General features: G+C 35.3%; 1 long non-coding RNA gene across 1 annotated transcript; it reads left to right on the top strand.

Annotated features, from left to right (window-relative positions):
* Positions 1–452: 452 nt before the first annotated feature.
* On the top strand, positions 453–7,533 carry LOC118151517 (uncharacterized). Its single transcript, XR_004739873.3, has 3 exons — positions 453–1,240; positions 1,427–1,599; positions 1,794–7,533. It is a non-coding gene; the product is annotated as an uncharacterized LOC118151517 (long non-coding RNA).
* The last annotated feature ends 1,294 nt before the right edge of the window (positions 7,534–8,827 follow it).

Genomic DNA, 8,827 nt, shown 5'->3' on the forward strand with positions numbered 1-8,827 from the left:
GGATTGCAGTGAGCTGAGATCATGCCACTATACTCCAGCCTGGGTGGTAGAGTAAAACTCCATCCCCACTCACCAAAAAAAAAGAAAGGAAATTACTAAGAAAAACACCCTATAGTATTTATGAATCAAAAATATACCAATAACAGAAGCCACAAACACAGAAACTTAAGATTGAAATAATTCAATTCTAGATATAGTATGGTGATCCATTTCTTAGCTATCAAAATCCTAAAGGAAATAATCTATAGGAAGAATAGCATTATCTTGATCATCTACAATTTTTAGACACATGGCTTGTATTTAACTGAAAATTACCATAAAACACTTTTATCAATTTTATTTAATAAAATTGAAAAAAGAAAATAGAAGGGTCCAAAAAGTTTTTTAGTTTTTAGAATTATTAGATATTAGACATTTAAAAAACTATAATAAATATATTCCAACAAAAGCATGCAAAATTTTACCAAAGAACTATAATTCTTAAAATTATGTCAAAATTATTAAACATAAAAATATAAAAGCTAAAAATGAGAACTCAGTTGATGAGTTTCCCAGCAAATGAGACACTGTTAAAGAGAGGATTGGTAATCTGAAAGATAGGTCCCTGGAAAAAGTCCATTCTGAAACTCCAAGAGCAGATTAAAAAAAAAAAAGAAAGAGCTTGAAAGTCATAAAGGATAATGCAAATATGTATAACATATATGAAACTGATATACAGACAAAACAAACAGAGGAAATAGAGAAAGTACACACCAGAAGCCGTATTTGGAGAGGTAATTTGTGAGAATTTCGTAAAAATGAAAGGGGAACAGCTGTGAGATATACTGTGTAATCCAAACAGCTTAATAGTAAAGAAAAATACAGTATATAACAATGGAACTGCTGCAGAAAAGGTACAATGAGAAAATTTTTTTTTCTTTCTGAGACAGAATCTCACTCTATTACCCAGGCTAGAGTACAGTGTTGCAATCTCAGCTCACTGCAACCTCTGCCTCTCAGGTTCAAGTGATTCTCCTGCCTCAGCCTCCCAAGGAGCAAGTTTTACAGGCAAGTGCCACCACACCCAGCCAATTATATATGTACTTTTTTTTTTTCAGTAGAGATGGTGTTTCTCCAAGTTGGCCAAGCTGGTCTCAAACTCCTAACCTCAAGTGATTCACCTGCATTGGCCTCCCAATATACAGGGATTATAGGCATGAGCCACCACACCCAGCCAATGAGAAAATCTCAAAAACACCAGGTAAAAAAGACACATTTTTTCTTTTAAAGAATAATAAAAAGTCTTACAACTGACATCGCAACGAAAAACTTGGAATTGTTGTTTAAAAACACTGGAATAACTACCAACAAAGTTTCAGAAGTAGAAAATATATATTCCCTTATATGTATTAAGGACATTATTTTAAAATTTTAAATATGCCCACAGACTTCTGGTTTCTGTCAAGATGAAGTAAGCGCAGTGAATCTTCTCTCTTCCCATGATTACAACTAAGATTTCTAGGCAATATATGGAAAGCAACTACATGAGAGCTCTGAAAAGTCAACAATAGCAAAGGAACTGAAAAGTCAGTCAAAACTTAAAGAACAACCAGTATGGAGGTGAGGTTACAGTATTTGGTTTTGGTTTTCGTTTATTTCTCTCTATACTTTATCTTTTAAAGGGCTGCATGGGGTACAAAACTGCATAGCAGGTACAAATTATAAACATTCTGAAACAAATTCTTCTTTGGGAAATAAAGGGTAGAGATAATCCACCATGTGTTTTTGTTGTCTTATATTCTTCTTTCTCCCAGCTCTGTTGGAAGCCTTACCTACTCACAAAGCTGCACTGCTGTTGGAGCAACATAAACACCTAAAATTCTGAACAGCAACAACAGGAAAATTCAAGATCCTTTTTGGCCAGAGGAACCAAGAGGCCCTATATTCCAAAGGGGTAGGGGGCAGGGGGGAGTTCCTCCTACTTTTTTCTTGCTATTTTTTCCTGAAGTTCAAAGTGATACAAAACTACAGGTAAGTGCAGGAAATTAAAATGCTGAGTGAGAAACTCCTGGGGAGGAGGAAGAACTGGAGAACAGTATTCCCTACTTATGTCTGTGAACTGGCTCAAGTTCTGGGCTCACCCTCATACTGTATATGCAGAACAGATGCAAATTAGCATTAAAATCTTCTAAATAATCTAAAATATAAACCAATATGCAAGTCTCACACTAAACCCTGAGTTCCAGGGTAGACCCAAACGAAACAACAAAGCCTTTGAAAACTAAATTTATATCGGAACCACTGGCCAAAGCAGACTACACAGAATTTATATACTAAATCTAACCAAGTGGATTATCTAACAAAACACAACATGCCCCACTTACCCACACACTCTCTCACACACATACATCCTCCAAAGAATTTTAATACTATCCAAAGTTTCACTGCAAAATATTTAAAATGTAATTCTTATTTATTGCACATAAAGGATCCAAAACAATATGATGAATTCTTGAGAAAAATGACAAGAGATACCAATGCCAGAATTAATACTATTAAAATATCCAAAATACCCAGGTGATATGGTTTGGCTCTCTTTCCCCATCTAAATCTCATCTTAAATTGCAATTCCCACGTCAAGGGAGGGACCTGGTGGGAGGTGAATGGATCATGGGGGCAGTTCCCCCCATGCTTTTCTCACAATACTGAATGTATTCTACAAGATATAATGATTTAAAAGCATATGGCAAATTTCCCTAACTCTTTCTCTCTTGCCACCATGTAAAACATGCTCTGCTTTTTCTTCACCTTCCACCATTATTGTAAGTCTCCTGAGGACTTGCCAGCCATGCATAACTGAGAGTCAATTAAACCTATTTTCTTTATAAATTACCCAGTCTCAAGTAGTTCTTTTTAACAGTGTGAAAATGGACTAATCCAGAAATTAGTACCAAGAGAATTGGGGCACTACTATAAAGATACCTGCAAATGTGGATGTCACTTTGGAACTGGGAAACAAGCAGAGGTTGGAATAGGTTGAAGGGCTCAGTGAAAAAGAGGAAGACATGAGAAAGTTTGGAACTTCCTCTTTGTTGAAGTTAAAGAGATTTGTTGAATGGTTTTTACCAAAATGATAGCAATTCAGACCATGAAGACCAGGCTGAGGTCGTCTCAGATGAAGATGAGGAACTTCCTGGGAACTGGAACAAAGGCCATTCTTGTTTTGCTGTAGCAAAGAAACAGGCAGCATTTTGCCCCTGCCCAAGAGATCTGTGGAACTTTGAATTTGAGAGAAATGATTTGGGGTATTCTGGCAGAAGAAATTTCTAAGCAGCAAAGCAGTTGAGATTTTATGTGGCTTTTTCTGAAAGCCTACAGTTATATGCATTCACAAAGAGATGGCCTCAAATTGGAACTTACGTTTAAAAAGGAAGCAGATAATAATATTTTGGAAAATTTGCAGCCTGACCATGTGGTAGAAATGAAAAACCCATTACCCAGGGAGAAATTTAAGCTGGCTACAGAAATTTGCATAAGTAATAAAAAGCCAAATTTAATCACCAAGACAATGGGGAAAATGTCTTCATGGCATGTCAGAGATCTTAGAGGCAGCCCCTCTCATCACAGGCTGAGAGGCCTAGGAGGGAATGAATAATGGTTTTGTGGGCCGGGCCCAAGACCCCACTACTCTGTGCATCTTTGTATTCCAGCCACTCCACTCCAGCCATGGCTAAAAGGGGCCAAGGTACAGCTCATACAGTTGTGGCAAAGGGAGCAGGCCCCAAACCTTGGCAGCATCCATGTGGTGTTGGACCTCCAGGTACCTAGAATATAAAAGTTGAGCTTTTGGAGCTCCAACTAGATTTCATAGATGTATGAAAACAACTGGATGTCCAGACAAAAATTTGCTGCAGGGGCAGAGCCCTCATGGAGAATCTCTGCTAGGACAGTGTAGAAGGGAAATGTGGAGTTGGAGTCTCCACAAAAAGTATTTACTGGGGCACTGCTAACTGGAGCTGCAGAAAGAGGACCACCATCCTCTAGACCCCAGAATAACAGATCCACCCACAGCTTGCACCATGTCCCTGGAAAAGCTGCAGTTACTCAGTATCAGCCCATGAAAGCTGCCATAGGGCTATACCCTACAGAGCCACAAGGGAGGACCATCCAAGGCCTTCAGAGCCCAATTCTTGCATCAGCATTCCCTGGATGTGAGAAATGGAGCCAAAGGGGATTATGTTGGATCTTTAAGATTTAATGAGTGTCCTGTCGGGTTTGGAACTTGCATGGGGCCTGCTCATAGGTGGAAGGCATTGGCTTATTTCAGATGAGACTTTGGACTTAGACTTTAGGGTTAATGCTGAAATGAGTTAAGATTATGGGGGACTGTTAGGAAGGCATGACTGTGTTTTAAAATGTGAGATTTAGGAGGGGCCAGGGTCAGAATGATATTGTTAGGCTGTGTCCCCAACCAAATCTCTTCTAGAATTGTAATTCTGGAAGAATTGTCTTCTTGAATTGTAATTCTCCTATGTGTTAAGGAAGGGACCTTGTGGGAAGTGATTGGACTATGGGGTGGTCCCCCAAGCTGTTCTCATAATAATGAGTTCTCATGAGATCTGAGGGTTGAAAAGTGTACAGCAGTTCACCACCTTCACACACTCTGTATCCTGCTACCACATGAAGAAGGTCCTTGATTCCCCTTCGCCTTTCACCATGATTGTAAGTTTCCGGAAACCTCCCAGTTTGACTTCCTGTTAAGCCTGGAGTCAATTAAACCTCTTTTATTTATAAATTACCTAGTTTCTGGTATTTCTTCATAGCAGTGTGAAAAATGACTAATACACCAGGCAATCTACAGATTCAATACAATCATTATCAAAATGCCAATGGCATGTTTCACAAAAATAGGAAAAAAAAAAAGTACTAAAATGTATGTAAAACCACAAAAGACCTAAATAGTCAAATCAATCTTTAGCAAGAAGTACAAAGCTGTAGGCATCACACTTCCTGATTTCCAATTATGTCACAAAGACATAATACACAAAACACTATGGTATTGATGTGAAAATTGACACATAGACCAATGGAACAGGAAAGAAATCCCAAAATAAACCCATGCATGTACAGTCCAATAATTTTCAAGAAGATGCCAAGAACACAGTGGGGAAAGGATAGTTTCTTCAATAAATGGTATGGAAAAACTAAACATTCACCATAAAATAATGAAATTGGACCCTTATCTTACACCATACACAAAAATCAACTGAAAAGTTATTAAAGATTTAAATGTAAGACCCAAAATGTAAAATGCCTAAAAGAAAACATAGGGAACAAACTCCTTGGCATTGATCTCGGCAATAATTTTTTGGGTATGACACCAAAAGCACAGGTGACAAAAGCAAAAATAAATACATGGAGTTATACCAAATTTAAAAGCTTCTGCACAATGAATAAAGCAATCAGCAAAATTTAAAGGCTACCTACAGAGTGGAAAAATATTTGCAAACCATGTATCTGATAAGGAGTTAACCTTCAAAATATGTAAGAAACCCATACAACTCAATAGCAAATAATAATAACAATAAACAAGAACTCAATTTAAATACAGGCTATAGACTTATCCAAAGAAGACACACAGATAGCCAATATGTTTATGAAAAGGCTCTCCTGTTTACAATAGCAAAGACCTGGAACCAACCCAAATGCCCATCGATGATAGACTGGACAATGAAAATGTGGCACATATACACCATGGAATACTATGCAGCCATAAAAAAGGATGAGTTTATGTCCCTTGTAGGAACATGGATGAATCTGGAAACATCATTCTCAGCAAACTGACACAAGAACAGAAAATCAAACACTGCATGCTCTCACTCATAGGCGGGTATTGAACAATGAACACATGGACAGAGAGATGGGAGCATCACACACTGGGGTCTGTTTTGGGGGAATAAGGGAGGGACAGCAGTGGATAGGGAAGTTGGAGAGGGATAACACGGGGAGAAATGCCAGATATAGGTGACCGGGGATGGAGGCAGCAAACCACATTGTCATGTATGTACCTGTACAACAATCCTGCATGATCTGCACATGCACCCAAGAACCTAAAGTACAATAAAATATATAAAAAAAACATTCTAGCAATATGTAGCATAACAGTGTCAATGTAATTAGCAGGACTGAAATGAATATTTAATAATATTGTATTGTAAATTTTGTTGTGTGTTTTTGACAAAAATGAATAATAACTAGAAAAAAAGGTGCTCAACACCACCAATAATCAGGATAATGCAAATCAAACTATCATAAGATATCATACATGATAAAAAAACAGAACCGTTGTGCACTGTTGATGGAAAGATTTATTAATATAACCATTATGGAAAACAGTATGGAATGCTTCCTTAAAAAATTAGTAACAGAACTACCATATGATCCACCAATTCCATTTCTGGGTATCTAGCCAAGGGAAATGAAATCAGTATGTCAAAGTGATACCTGCACTCCAAAGTTTGTTGCAGCATTATTCACAATAGCCAAATTATCAAAGCAACCTATGTTTGTCAATGAATGCATAAAGAAAATGTGATACATATATTATTCATGTACATATGAAATTATATAAACCTTAAAAATAAGAAAATCCCATTTGCAATAATATGGATGAACCCAGAAGACATTACACTAAGTGAAGCCAGACACACACAAAAAATAAGCACAATCTCATTTGTAAGTGGAATCTAAAGCAGAGATTAGAATGGTGATCATCAGAGGTAGAAGGTTGGTGCAAATAGGGAGATGTTGGGCAAAGAATATCATGTTTCAATTATGTAGGATAAATTCCAATGATCTAATGTTTAGTTTGGGTACTACAGATAATATTTTATTGTACACATCAAATTTGCTAAGAAAGTAGATATTAAGTGCTCTTATCACAAAAAACTACTTTGAGATAAATATGCTACTTAACTGTAGTAATCATTTCGGTCTATATGTGTGTATTAAAACATCACACTGTATACTTTTATTAATAAAATAAGATAGGGATGTCAGTATCAAGGTGACCTAAATGTTCAAATTATAGACAGACTCTAAATTATCTACCTATAAATATATTCAGTTTATTTTCCAGGACTTTAAAAAATTATTGTTTCAATGTAAAACAAGTCTAAATAAATAATATAAAAAACAAGTATGTATAGGTAATACATAAGAGGCTGGCCCTTACAGATTTATTTTCTCTTTAACGGATGGTATGTTATATAATACTATCAAATAAATCAATGCTTCTCAAACATTAATGCGCATGCTTAATACCTGGAAATATTATTCAAATGTATAGAATAATCCAGTAGATCTGGGATCTGACCTGACATTCTATACTTCTCACAAACTCCCAGGTACTGCTGATGAATCATACTTAGTGGTAATATAATAAAACCTTGGATTTTTAAGTCTATTTGAAAAATATTGGGAGTCATGCTATTATAGATGCTTCTTAAATGACCTAAACAATTTTTTTTAATTTGTAAAGCCTCAATATTTCACTTTCCAAAATAAAGCTAGTTACTGCTACTGTCATTAATAGAGCTAATTAAAGGATTATTTATATGTTTCTTCTTTTCTTCACTAAATGACTAAGAAGCAAATATTAAAAATCATTTAGGATGAGAAGTTATACACAGTTTTTGTCCAAGATGGTCCCTACTTTTAAAAAAATGTAGTATTAAATGGTTAGCCTGATAATTCCTCATCATAAAACACACACATGGACACACACACACAGATACATCTGTCAAACAACTTTTAAAATATCTTATACTAGAATATGAGCTCTTTTGGGGGAAAACACAAACATTTTAAGTATGACATACTACAAGCCGCTTTCCTTCATATATAAAATTAAGTTTCATTAATGTTTATGGCAGCTAGTGAAATTTCAGATAAGAAAGTAGCCAAGTGCCTCATAATTAAGTAGTTCAGCTTTTTTAAATTTCCAGAAAACCATTAACAGAATTCCATCTAGAAATTTAAAACTATACTAAAACATCTCTAAATTTCTCATAGAGAAAAATCAACATCAAAAAATGAAAGCAGGTCATAAATTATTCAACAAAATGAAAAGTATTTATGGTCTAACCACAAAGAGAAAGGACTATGATTTAACTCCTCTGATTATAGATTTGAGGCAACTATTACAATTTCTAAAGGCCAGGAAATCCTAGGGTTCTTTTGCAAATAATTTATAACTCATTGTGTTCTATTTCAAACTGTAGTACAAATGAAGAGAAAAAAAAACCTTCAGTAAAATGAAATACTAAAATGGCACACTTTTCAATTAATGCTATGGTATCCAAGGTAACCTGATAATAACTAAATGGTAAAATTTGAAATGAATTACCACAGGAAAATGCAGAATGTTAAATTACATAAAAGGGTTTACAATAGTAAGCAGTTATTTAAATAACTCTAGAATTTCTAACAGCATATCCAAAAATGTATTATAAAAATAAGTTTGTTTTCAAATATTTTATATAACAATCCATTACACATTTATATAATAAGTTTAATCAGTAAAAATTTTATGAGTCTTAATGTAAGCATAATACATGTGGACAGTGCATCACTGGAAGATGCCTTGAAATTGTTCACCTGATTGCCCTTACTAGTTAAAGGTATACACAAAAATTTATGTTTATGATGCAATAAAATTATAATTCAAAGGTAAGTGACTCTAACTATTCTAGCATATAGATATGTGTCTACTGCTTTTGGGTCATATATTATTAAACTTACTCCATATTTTCATGAGGATTCGCTTACATGTATATTCCTGCCACTC

Source organism: Callithrix jacchus, chromosome 1, assembly GCF_049354715.1.
Source record: "Callithrix jacchus isolate 240 chromosome 1, calJac240_pri, whole genome shotgun sequence".
NCBI lineage: Eukaryota > Metazoa > Chordata > Mammalia > Primates > Cebidae > Callithrix > Callithrix jacchus.